The following is a 13837-nucleotide window of genomic DNA, read 5'->3' as shown; positions in this document are numbered from 1 at the left end:
CCTTGGGGCTGAGGGGCAGGGCCAAAAGAGGCCAGTTTGGCTAAATTGTTATAAACAACTTCTCCTCTGAAACTAAGCAATGGATATCTCTCATATTTGACTGGTAGCATCCCCTTGGGGTAGGGATTCAAAATTGTACAAGTGATGGGGCTGACCCCCCTGGGGGCTGAGGGGCGGGTCAGAAGGGGTCAATTTGCCTTAATTGATATAAACAACTTCTTCTCTGAAACTAAGCAATGGATATATCGCTCATATTCGCCGGGTAGCATCCCCTTGGGGTAGAGATTCAAAATTGTACAATTGGTGGGGCTGACCCCCCGAGGGCTGAGGGGCGGGGCCAAACGGGATCAATTTGGCTAAATTGACATTTTTAGAATTACAATAAAGCCAATGTTCATGTACCCATATAAAATGCTTATGATATATTGCCATAGCAATACCAGTGACACATATACTTAAGCATAGTTCTTGTTTCATATCTCATGAAACCAGGTGAGCGATACAGGCCCTCTGGGCCTCTTGTTTTTTTGTAGTATCAATAATTAGTTTATTTAAAGTATCAATAATATGTTATTTCTAGTATCATTAAAGGTATCTGTAGTATCAATAATGTTATTTTAGTATAAATAATTAGTTAATTTGTAGTATTACTAATATGTTTATTCGTAGTATCAATAATGTTTATTTTAGTATAAATAATTAGTTTATTTGCAGTATTACTAATATGTTTATTCGTAGTATCAATAATGTTTATTTTAGTATAAATAATTAGTTTAATTGTAGTATTACTAATATGTTTATTCGTAGTATCAATAATATGTTATCTGAAGTATCAATAATGTTCATTTGTAGCATCAATAATTGTATTTATAGCATGATTAATATGTTTATACGTAGAATCGATAAATTGTTAGAAACAATTTGTAAAATGACCCATAGCCATCAGGTTGTTTGTATGTACAGTACAATTTGTAAAATGACCCATAACCATCAGGTTGTTTGTAATCTTCCTGAAAAAAAAAAAGAATAACGTGATGAAAAGACGAAGAGACAAATTCAATTTACACACATTTTTAATTCATATAACTTAAAATAAATAATTTTCCTGTGATGACATGTATATTTCTTATATTGGATTTAGTACAACTAGATAAAATACATAAGTTAAATGTTTTAACTGTACTGAAAATCCTCAGGAATGTTGATTAAAACTTGTTCTGTTAAGAACTTGTATGGCTTAGATGTTGGAGTAATTTCTCGTGTTTTTCTAACAATGTACTGGAAACAACCTTACTTATATGGCGTGATGCTGTTAGAAACACTCTAAGTTACTAAAGATCATATTTTATTTCATTTTTACCAGTGAAATATTAAAAAGTATTAATTCAATAAAGATTTCTTTTCTTTTTCTGATATTTTTTACTGTTGAAACATGTCACTTTTTATGCTTTGACCAAACAAAACACTGCTAACAAACGACAATTGGAGAACTTGCCCCGGTAGATTTTGCTATGAAAATGTAATAAACAGAATACCTAACAGTATTTTCAGTAATACCAAATATATTTCACTTGTGCAGCTAATAGTTTTGATATTTTTCACAAATTCGCAGTAAACATCAAGATATAAACCCCACTCATGAATGTTCTTTGTTTTAATTTTTTTTAAGGTACAGCTAGATGTGTGTATACAATTATGGCTAAGCAGTAATTGTATACACACTTCTGTATTTGATAGGAGCTGCCAGGGTTGGGGAGCCCTGAAATATAAAGTATATTTGATATTACTGAAGACACAGTTAGATATCCTCTATATCCTAAATGAAGTTTGTGGTTTGGTTCAAAATTACAAATTTTGATTGACTTTTGGCCATGAAACATTTGTGTAAAATTTTATTGAAATTGGTTAGGGTTTTTTTTTTTTTTTTAATAAATCGAAAATGTAAATTGAATGATGCATGACACACATGACAATGGACAAAAGGCCATCAGAATAGGTCCTTTAAGACTTTGTCTTAGGTGACCTAACCAAACAAAAGAGCTCTAAGCCAACACTCTGTTAGTATCCATGCTAAAAGCATGAACAACATTAAGTGCAGTTGCTTCAGATATGTACATCATAGCTGATAGGTTACAGAAAGCCTGACATTGTATATTACTATACCTCAGACAAGGTAAAATAAACATACTTTAGATTAGGCTTTACACTGAAACTAGAACACTGACACGTCAGAAAGGGCCCCGCTATGTGTCTGATCCTTCAGGGTAAATGTAATAATTATTGTCAGTGTTTTTCCTGCCTATATAACTGGGTGCGCCAAACGACCCCATTCTCAATGCGTTTTAAGCCTGATTTTTTCCCAAAATCAACTCGAAAATTCCAAATAACATTTGTATGACGACTTTTCACAATCAATGAAAAAATTCCCAGTTTCGTTTTAAGGAATACACTGTGCACTGTAAAATTGGTTAGCATAGAAAATTCAATGTGTGTGTTTGGGTGTAATTTACAGTTTGCGCTCAAATTTTCCCAATTTGGCATATTGAAGTTTTCCCAAAATACCCAGGAAAAACACTGATTGTAATATATTGACATGAAACTATTAGATATATGTTTTTGATTAACCTTTGCTATTGTTTCATTAATGTTAGCATTAATAGGGCCACTGACAATACTGCTTATTATTATTGTATGGAAAAGCTAGCTAAAAGAATTCTACAAGCATTACACTTTTCAAATTTGTTTCAAATCTAATATCAAGGCGCACACAAACGGATATAAACCCAATGCAGTTATTCTAATAAGGTAAACTTGAGAGGGTTTTCTGAAAAACATGCCAAATGTGAAGAAAAGGGGAGAAAAAAAGGATTTTTTTAAATATTTTAATAATGTCCTTTTTTGTCATTTGAGGTATAAGAAATCCAAACCAGTACTTTTTTCACCTTTTTTTGTTTTAAAACTTTTTATATTTAGACCCAATCAACTTCAAAATTTGGTCGCTTGACACCAACTTACCTTCATAATGTCATAACAAAATCTTTAATACCATTTAAAAAATGTCAATCCGACCTTAACATATGACCCATTGACTTTGAACTTTGGTCAGTTGATATCTTGTTTGATTGTGACCAACTTTGCATAAGTCATAAATTATGCTAATGGAAGACTGTAATAGTATTGTATATGTATGTGTGTATTGTGGTTTTACGTCAATATGTAAAATGTTACATCATCGAAAATCGGCTTCCCTCAATACCTGTATGTACCAATTTTTGCCGCAATCAAATAATATCAAAATTTCTACCAATCAGAATCCTCTGTTTCATTCCCATGACAACACAGGTTTTGGAAAGGTGAACCATTGTTCCCTCAAAACCCCTATATACCAATTCTCTCACCAAAATCGAACAATAACTAAATTTTGACCAATCAGAAACCTCCATTTGTTACCATGGCAACAGACGGTTTCGTAAGTGGTACCATTGTGTTTGGCTTCCCTAAATACCACTATGTACCAATTTTCGCCGAAATCGAACAATATCGAAATTTCAACCAATCAGAAACCTCCATTTGTTACCATGGTAACAGACTGTTTCATAAGTGGTACCATTGTGTTTGGCTTCCCTAAATACCACTATGTACCAATTTTCACCGAAATCGAACAATATCGAAATTTCAACCAATCAGAAACCTCCATTTGTAACCATGGCAACAGACAATTTTGTAAGTGGTACCATTGTGTTTGGCTTCCCTAAATACCACTATGTACCAATTTTCACCGAAATCCTCCAACTCTTGTCAATAATTTGGCGCAAAAGAAAAAAACGGACAGACGGAGAGACAGACGGACAGACGGACAACCTGATTACTATAGGGCACCGCATCTTTGATGCGGGGCCCTAATAAACAATTCTGCAATCTGCTATAACTAATGTTTCAAATTTATATAAAAGCATATCAAAAACTAGATCATTCATTGATAAGAAAATGTCAAAATTGTTTTGACTGCTAAAATCCAAAAGGGTCGATTACCTGGCATTTTGAAGCCGACCCAGGATGACCTTGACCGTTGACCTTTGAACTTGTGACCTTGAACTATGAGTTTGATCATTCTGTCAGTTAATTCTTGGTTTATTTCTTGACAACTTTGCATAATCGAATAGTGAAGAGTTAAAAACCAACAAAGATCCAGTATTTTCATGTTAATGTTAAAATCCAATATGGCCGCCTAACAGCCATTTTGAATCCGATTTGCATGAAATACTACACATCTGATCTAGGATGCATGAGGAATCATCAGTTCCAATTTGATACAAATCCTTCATCTCCTTCAATCATTTTTGTGCAGAAGAAAAAAAACGGACAGACGGACGGACAGACAGACAGACAGACGGACGGACAGACGGACAGACGGACAACCTGATTACTATAGGGCACCCGCATCTCTCGATGCGGGGCCCTAATTACCATTAATATGAAACACATATAGTTCAAGTTCATTTATTACTTTGAGTCTTACGACTCATCAGTGTATAACTCCGGAAAATAATAGTTAACCCCAAGAACAACCTGAAACCAAATATTAGAACGTTAATACAATTATAAAGGAGTCTACTGGTGCCTTTCAACACTTGCCAAAACAATTAACATTAAATTTGAAATAAAAAGTTTAAGTCCAAAATTTGAAACAAAAGCAAAAAAAACAAAAAAAAAACAAACGAAAAATAAAAAAGGGGGGAGGGGGAGAGAAAGAGAAAAAACCAAGGGTTTTCCCCATAAATTATTCATTGCTACTCCGAATAAAATATAGTTAACCCCACAGCAATCTGGACGCCAAATATTAGAACTTGAGTACAATTATAAAGGAGTTCAATGATGCCTTTCAACACCAAAAACGTATCATTTAGACACCCAACGCCAGGGTGACCACAGAAACACAGCATACAATGTCGATTTGATACTTAGGATTGTCTCATATTGTCACTTTACCGCCAGTACTCATACTTATCTAAATGTTATTTACCGCCAGTACTCATACTATCTAAATGTTATTTACCGCCAGTACTCTATTTAAATGTTATTTACCGCCAGTACTCATACTATCTAAATGTTATTTACCGCCAGTACCCATACTATCTAAATGTTATTTACCGCCAGTACTCATACTATCTAAATGTCATTTACCGCCAATACTCATACTATCTAAATGTTATTTACCGCCAGTACTCATACTTATCTAAATGTTATTTACCGCCAGTACTCATACTATCTGTATGTTATTTACCGCCAGTACTCATACTATCTAAATGTTATTTACCGCCAGTACTCATACTATCTAAATGTTATTTACCGCCAGTACTCATACTATCTAAATGTTATTTACCGCCAGTACTCATACTATCTAAATGTTATTTACCGCCAGTACTCATACTATCTAAATGTTATTTACCGCCAGTACTCATAATATCTAAATGTTATATACCGCCAGTACTCATACTATCGGAAAGTGGGTATTTACGGCGCAGTACCTCCCGGTACTATCTAATGTTAATCCTACCAGCTAGGTGTACCTTCCTATTAGGTCTATATTTAGACGACGGATTGCATGAATAGACAAACATGTTTTGACATGTTCTAAAATTCACACAGCCTACCATGTTCACTGCATACCCAAAGACAATACAAGATAACAATAATGTCTATGTACATTTTTTTTTATTTCAGTCGTCGAAACGAGTTAACGCCCTGTCTTGAATATACTTTACGCTAAATAGGAAGGCCTATCGAATGTACAGGCATACACAAGATGGGTCCCTGACTTGTGTACTGTCTTATTGACAGGGAATATAAAATATTGAATATTACCATTGGTCGAGTTATTTGTTTACCCATAATTCATCAGATAGGGTATAAATAGAAGACATAACTGAAAATATCTCATTTTGCGACAGGACTCCGAGGTGTAAACATGTATAGAGTTCAGTGTCGTGAATGCCAAAACTGGTTTTCTAGAAAAGACGTCATGCAGAGACACCAGAGGAACGTACATGGGTTTTCTTCACCACCACCGCCGCCGCCGCCGCCGCCGCCGCCACCGCCGCCACCTCAAGATAGAAATACATCAACGCCGCCGCCGCCGCCGCCGCCGCAAGATAGAAAGACATCAACGCGGCCGCTTCCAGAAGGCAGTAATGCATATCCGTCGCCGCTGCAGAAGGGAGGGCAGTCATGCGTATCCGCCGCCGCAGGAGGGCAGTCATGCGTATCCGCCGCCACCGCCGCCGACGCCGCAGGACTTTGTCTTTAAACATCCTTTCACTGCCAATGTGTCGGGGCCCACGTCATGTGGAAAAACCTACTTCGTCAAGATTTTATTACAAAACTGCTTGACCAAAATAACACCAGCTCCACAACGTATTGTTTGGCTCTACAAACGATGGCAACCTCTCTATGACGTCATCAAGTCAACTGTTTCACCGAGTGTTGAATTCATCCAGGGAATACCGTTGGATATAGATCAGGATTCTTTCATTAACCCCAGAATCAGAAACCTTATCATCTTAGATGATTTGATGTCGACATCGAGCAAGGACCCTCGTATAAACGAATTGTTTACGGAAGGTAGCCACCACAGAAACCTGTCTGTCATTGCCATCAATCAGAATCTCTACTATAATAAAGACCCAACGCAGAGAAGAAATTGTCATTACCTCGTACTGTTCAATAACCCTATTGACAAGCAGCAAGTCATGACTCTAGCCAGACAGATGTATCCCGAAAATGTACAACATCTGATGATGCATTTCAAACAGGCTACCAGTAAACCGTACGGATATCTTCTCGTCGATTTGAAGCCAGCCACTCCAGAATCGTTACGCATGCGCAGTGATATATTTTCTATGCAGCCTATAAAAGGGCAGAAAGATCAAGCTAATGCTCATTTTGAGGCTGACACTCCAAAGGAGCCGACGTATTTCCAGCAGCAGCGGCAACATTTAGAAGAACACCAACCTCAAGAAGAGATGTCTGCCTGTGATGATTGTGGTATCATGTTCCAAGACATACATGATTTACAGAGACACTTGAAAACCTGGTGCCCAGAAAACGATTCTCGTAAACGAAAACGAGAATCCATAGACGAAGAAGATGGACCTCAGCCAAAAAGATGGATCTGATATGAAGAAATAGAATCCGAAGATGATACTATCGAAAGTGAAGAAAATGAAGTTTTCAATTCATTGATGAATGAAGCAGAGTCTTTGAATGAGGCTGCATGGAATAAAAAGTATGATAAATACGTAAATGAGGGCATGTCTGATGACGAAGCACAGAAAAAAGCGAACGAGAAGATGGAATCTGAAGTTATGAAGCAATTTTACCAAAATTATAAAGCCATCATCCAGTACATTCTTCAGCTACGAAATGGCAAGGTTCACAAAAAGATCATGGATGATGTAACAGAATTCATAGAAGATGGTTATGGAGATAGTAAAGCGATCAAGATGGCAATTAAAAAGAATCGTCATGTTTTAGAAGAGTTGTGGGACGATGACTCTGAAGATGATGGATCAGACGATGACTCCGAAGATGAAAAATCGGAAGATGACTCCGAAGTAGATGAAAACTGATATAGTATATGGTGTATCGCGTCTAAAAGGTTCATTTTAACGTCTAGAAGTCAACAAGGAAGGATGCCTTCTTGGGAGGATTATTTCAGAGACATTTATTTCAATCCCGCGAATACAGGGAGTTTCTCGGGCCCCGACAAACTATATAGATATGTGCGAAAGGCCGGGAAATACGTCATCAGCAAATATAAAATAAGAAAATGGTTACAACGTCAAGAGCCATACAGCCTTCAGAGATCAATCCGAGAACCGGTCAAAAAGAACAGGATAGTGGTGACGGGCATCGACGACCAGTGGTCGGCTGATCTCATGGATATGGTCAAATTCAAGAGTGAAAACGATGGTTATGCCTACGTACTCGTAGTCATAGACGTGTTCTCCAAGTATCTATGGATGAGACCCCTCAAAGACAATAAAGGAACGTCTGTAGCTAAGGCATTAGCAGACATTCTCGGTCGGGGGAGACAACCCGGTCGGATCCGTACCGATAAGGGCCAAGAATTTAGATCAAAAGAGGTCAATTTGCTTTTGGAACGATACGGCATACAACATCTATATGCTCAAAACGAATCCAAAGCAGCGGTGTCTGAGAGAGTCATCAAGACAATAAAATCCAGATTGTACAGATATTTCACGCACAGAAGACACTATGAATACGTGAAGAAATTACAAACGTTCGCCGAAAGTTACAATCAGACGTATCATAGGACGATCGGTATGACCCCAGCAAATGTAACTAAAGACAAGGAAACTTCTGTCTGGTGGAGAATGTATTGGCCGAAGAAACAACAAAACCCGAGAAAAACGAAGAAGACTTATAAACCGTTCAAATTCAAGGTTGGAGATAAGGTACGGTTGTCTCATTTGAGGAACCTTTTCTCCCGAGAGTACGACGAAAAATGGACGGGAGAGATATTTACTATTTCTCAGAAAATACTCCGTGGAGGTCTACCTGTATATAGAGTCAAAGACTATGATGGGGATGAGATTAAAGGTACCTTTTATCAGTCGGAACTCCAGAAGGTGGAAGTTCGTGATGACGACATGTGGAAGGTAGAGACCATTCTGAAAACCAGAGGAAAAGGACGAAACAAACAATACTACGTGAAATGGCTTCACTGGCCGAAGAAATTTAATTCCTGGATACGCGCGTCTGATTTAACCGATTTGTAGGAGAGTGAACTATCCTGGAAAGGTCCAATGTCAGGACCCCGTAATATGAGAAAGGGTGTTCACAGATCGATTTAGTACCATAATATGGGTGATAGATGGCTCTCATTTAGTTGTAAATATTTATTTGTCCATGATAGAGTAGGCATTCTTTGTAAGAGTGGATGTGGGATGGCTCTCCGACCTACATTCATTCCATCGCGACGGGGAAAATTAAATAATTTGTACATATTAAAAAAAAAAAGTCTTTTTTTTTCTATTATCTATAGAGCCAGCGTAACCCGCAAGGCTAACACATGTGTGTATACTAAGGAATTTAAAATCGTATACGCATGTACACACACATACAGAGGGCGCTGTTGGACTAGATATACGACATTTGCATTTTGTTATGTTCGTTGAAGGAATAATCAATTGGACCATTTACGTTAAAGGTTGGCTATTTCAGACATATATATCATATAATTATACTCTACACTGTAGTTTGTTCAATCTCTGTTTACGAAATATAACGTATATCGTACGTTTATGTAGTGATTTAAGTGTTTGACCTAGTTTCGACTCGAGTTGTTTTTGTCGATAGGCCTACCTATTTAGCGTAAAGTATATTCAAGACAGGGCGTTAACTCGTTTCGACGACTGAAATAAAAAAAAATGTACATAGACATTATTGTTATCTTGTATTGTCTTTGGGTATGCAGTGAACATGGTAGGCTGTGTGGATTTTAGAACATGTCAAAACAAAATAAATTAATCTTTGATATATCCAGGTCATTATTTCACTCTTAACATAAAGTCGGGTTTTTCCTATTAGGTCTATATTTAGACGACGGATTGCATGAATAGACAAACATGTTTTACTTATTCCTTATTCCATTACTTATTCGATTTCTCTTTACTAATTAACACTTTAAATTGTTCAAAACTAATTAATAAGCATTCCCAATGCACATTCTACCATTCCATTCCTTATCCATACATTATTACTTGTTCAATTCCCCCATTACTTATTCGCTTCTCTCTCATTACTTTTTCGATTTTCTCATTACTTATTCGATTTCTCTTTACTAATTAACACTTTAATGCTTCAAAACTAATTTATAAGCATTCCCAATGCACATTCCACCATTCCATTCCTTATCCATACATTATAACTTGTTCAATTCCCCCATTACTTATTCGATTCTCTCATTACTTATTCGATTTTCTCATTACTTATTCGATTTCTCTTTACTAATTAACACTTTAAATGGTTCAAAACTAATTAATAAGCATTCCCAATGCATATTCCACCATTCCATTCCTTATCCATACATTATTACTTGTTCAATTCCCCCATTACTTATTCGATTCTCTCTCATTACTTATTCGATTTTCTCATTACTTATTCGATTTCTCTTTACTAATTAACACTTTAAATGCTTCAAAACTAATTAATAAGCATTCCCAATGCACATTCCACCATTCCATTCCTTATCCATACATTATAACTTGTTCAATTCCCCCATTACTTATTCGATTCTCTCATTACTTATTCGATTTTCTCATTACTTATTCGATTTCTCTTTACTAATTAACACTTTAAATGCTTCAAAACTAATTAATAAGCATTCCCAATGCACATTCCACCATTCCATTCCTTATCCATACATTATTACTTGTTCAATTCCCCCATTACTTATTCGATTCTCCCCCATTACTTATTCGATTCTCTCTCATTACTTATTCGATTTTCTCATTACTTATTCGATTTCTCTTTACTAATTAACACTTTAAATGGTTCAAAACTAATTATTTTAATATACTTTTCTTCTTTATTACAAAAAACAAACAATGAATTTGGATTTAAATGACCGCGGCCTCATGCATATATAATATGAAACGTATACAACCTCAGAATATGGCGAGAAGGCTTATCAATTGATGAATTTAGTACTGTATAGACAGTTCCGAGTGGCAGGATATGGCGGGCAGGCATATAATTATAATTTTTTGTGTCATATTATTTAATTCTGGTGGTATTAATTATACTAGACTGAGCTCTGGTCGGCCAATAGTCTTGCTATGGTTTACCCTGGGGGACTAACTCTTGCTACGGAGGTATCCTAGGAGTTTCTGGCAGGCCAGTGCTAAGTCTAAACATAATAATCCTGATCTTGTAATGCTTGCCATGTGATATCCTGAGAGCTAAAGGCAGGATTATGGTTTTCTTCAGCCTGGAGATGTCGGTTCCTCTTGCGAGAGGTGGTTTCGGTTTTTTACAAGTGCAGGCAAAATCTGCTAGGTCAGAGGGCAAGGGGCTTTATGTCCGGGTACTGTGGGTAGACATTTAGCATGGGTCCTTGCCTTTGCATGAACTTGTAATACTAAGTTTTGGCTGCGGCCATTGTCATACTAAATTCATAAATTGATAAGCCTGCTCGCCATATTCTGAGGTTGTATCCGTTTCATATTAAATGAGGCTGCGGTCATTTAAATCCAAATTCATTGTTTGTTTTTTGTTATAAAGAAGAAAAGTATACTAAAATAATACAGTTTAATTAATAATATATAATTAAACAAATTTATTTTGGATTTCCGATCAATAGATTTGAGTAAAGGGCGAGTGTTAAGAGTGAAATAATGACCTGGATATATCAAAGATTAATTTATTGGCTGCTCAGTTATCTCTCAATTATAGATGGTCTTGCCATTAGTCAGTATAGGGGGATATAAATTTTATAGCTGTCAGGGCACCGGTCTCGGTGGCCGTCTGTACATGTCAGATAAGGTTAACTGATGACCCCTCCGGGGTAAGGGAGGCACAACTTAGCTTCATGCCTATTGCATCTGATAAATGTTTAATTAATCATTTTTCATGTAAAGGTATATCGGGAGTATCCTGCATGCAGCTGATCAGTTCTCAGTAGATATCGTAGCACTTGACACGTTCATGAGCAGCACTCTTATAACAACCGGTTTTTAGTATTAAATTTCCCCACCATCCATCCCTTTCACACCGCCCTATTTCAAATAATTTAGTATTTCAATTTTAAAGTAAGGTTCCATACCTTATACATACATTAATACTTGTTCAATTTTCCCATTACATATTCGATTCTCTCATTAATGTGATTGTGAATGCTTATTAATTAGTTTTGAACTATTTAAAGTATTAATTAGTAAAGAGAACTCGAATAAGTAATGAGAGAGAATCGAATAAGTAATGGGGGAATTGAACAAGTAATAATGTATGGATTAGGAATGAAATGGTGGAATGTGCATTGGGAATGCCTATTAATTAATTTTGAACCATCTTAAGCGTTAATTAGTAAAGAGAAATCGAATAAGTAATGAGAAAATCGAATAAGTAATGAGAGAGAATCGAATAAGTAATGGGGGAATTGAACAAGTAATAATGTATGGATTAGGAATGAAATGGTAGAATGTGCATTTGGAATGCCTATTCATTAGTTTTGAACCATCTTAAGTGTTAATTAGTAAAGAGAAATCGAATAAGTAATGGGGGAATTGAACAATAAATAATGTATGGATTAGGAATGGAATGGTGGAATGTGCATTGGGAATGCCTATTAATTAGTTTTGAACCATCTTAACTGTTAATTAGTGAAGAGAAATCGAATAAGTAATGGAATAAGGAATAAGGAATAAGTAATCAACTTCACGGAGGTCTTTATCGATCGGTACCCCACTGTGTCGAGGGGGGTACGTATATGTGCTGCCAGGGAGGTACACCTAGCTGGTAAGGATTATATAGGCGAATGCACCGGGAGGTACTGCGCCAGAAACCCCACTTTCCCTACTACTGCCAGTACTCATACTATCTAAATGTTATCTACCGCCAGTACTCATACTATCTAAATGTTATCTACCGCCAGCACTCATACTATCTAAATGTTATTTACCGCCAGTACTCATACTATCTAAATGTTATTTACCGCCAATACTCATACTATCTAAATGTTATTTACCGCCAGTACTCATACTATCTAAATGTTATTTACCGCCAGCACTCATACTATCTAAATGTTATTTACCGCCAGTACTCATACTATCTAAATGTTATTTACCGCCAGTACTCATACTATCTAAATGTTATTTACCGCCAGCACTCATACTATCTAAATGTTATTTACCGCCAGTACTCATACTATCTAAATATTATCTACCGCCAGTACTCATACTATCTAAATGTTATTTACCGCCAGTACTCATACTATCTAAATGTTATTTACCGCCAGTACTCATACTATCTAAATGTTATCTACCGCCAGTACTCATACTATCTAAATGTTATCTACCGCCAGTACTCATACTATATAAATGTTATCTACCGCCAGTACTCATACTATATAAATGTTATCTACCGCCAGTACTCATACTATCTAAATGCTATTTACCGCCAGTACTCATACTATCTAAATATTATCTACCGCCAGTACTCATACTATCTAAATGTTAAGGCAGGATAAATCTTGTGACACCATGTTTGATAAAACCTGGCTTAGCCTTAATGTGATGATTACTGATAGCCATTGCAGGCTAAAATCCCTTAAAAATGAGAGTAAGAGGGGTTTTTTTATTTCTTCATCTTTAATTACTTTAATTTGGATTTAAAGGAACGTATGGTTGTTACAAAAATAAATAATATCTGGGATCAATAAAAAAAATATTACAAAATAAAACATTACATTTTGTATCAGAATAAAACTCAAAAATGTTAATGATCTAGTCTAAGTATTAGCATCATAGTATTTTACAATAATTTTAAGCTCTAGCATTAACAAGGTTACGCCATTAGATAATATGGAGTGGCATGCTACTATTCAAATACTTGTTTTCAATATAGGGCATTATCATTAATATTGTGAGACTAACACAGCAATAAATCAGTCAGAACTAACTCACTAAATCAGCTTCTATTTACAAAAAAAACAATTGTAGTTCAAACGCTTAAAGTTTTCTTTCTTTTTTCTCATTTCTATCTCCCCTCTAGTAGATTCAGATCCAATAAAGAATTGATATTCTTAACCAAGGTT

Source organism: Pecten maximus, chromosome 4 (genome assembly GCF_902652985.1).
Source record: "Pecten maximus chromosome 4, xPecMax1.1, whole genome shotgun sequence".
Lineage (NCBI taxonomy): Eukaryota > Metazoa > Mollusca > Bivalvia > Pectinida > Pectinidae > Pecten > Pecten maximus.
Note: the sequence above shows the minus strand (reverse complement) of the source record.